The following is a 768-nucleotide window of genomic DNA, read 5'->3' as shown; positions in this document are numbered from 1 at the left end:
ATCATGCCAGATTTACCTAGAGAAGGGGCAGTGTAACACCCCGTATGTAACTTGCCATATTTGTAACTTTGACTCTTGCCATTTTTGGCTTTAAGTTATGAGATCTCCCTTCGTGGTTGGGTTTTGACGTTGTTTTGCTTTTTGTTCATGTCATGCATTTCATATTATGTCATCATGTGCATTGCATTTGCATTCGTGTTCGTCTCGTGCATCCGAATATTTTCCTCGTTGGCCGTTTCGCAATCCGACACTCCCACATGCACCGGCGCACCCCTGTTGTCTCTTTCCGTGAGCGGGTGTTAAACGTTCTCGGAATTGATCGAGATTTGTCAAGTGGCCTTGGTACACTACCGGTAGACCGCATGTCGAATTTCGTTCCATTTGGAGGCCGTTTGATGCTCCAACGGTTAACCAGGTAACCGCGAAGGCCTCTTTTGTGTTGCAGCCCAACACCCCTCCAAAACAGCCCAATAACACATCTAAACCATCTCCATGTCCTCCGTCGTCGGATCACGATCGTGTGGATGAAAACTACACCTCATTTGGACACTCCAAACTTCCTCCACCTATAAATATGTGCCCCTCCCCTGAATTTCGGGTCCAAAACCCTAGCTATCTCCCATCCACGCCGCCGGACACGTCCGGCCATCACCGGACGAAACCGCCATGGCACCCGCACCAATAGTGAGCCGCCACGTGGCTCCGCCCCGTCCCCGCGCCACCGGCCCGCCAGGCCCGCGTTCGGCCCCCGCGGGCCCAGCGCCTCCC

Source organism: Triticum dicoccoides, chromosome 4A (assembly GCF_002162155.2).
Source record: "Triticum dicoccoides isolate Atlit2015 ecotype Zavitan chromosome 4A, WEW_v2.0, whole genome shotgun sequence".
NCBI classification, from domain to species: domain Eukaryota; kingdom Viridiplantae; phylum Streptophyta; class Magnoliopsida; order Poales; family Poaceae; genus Triticum; species Triticum dicoccoides.
The sequence above is the reverse complement of the archived record's forward strand: the minus strand, read 5'-3'. Positions refer to the sequence as shown.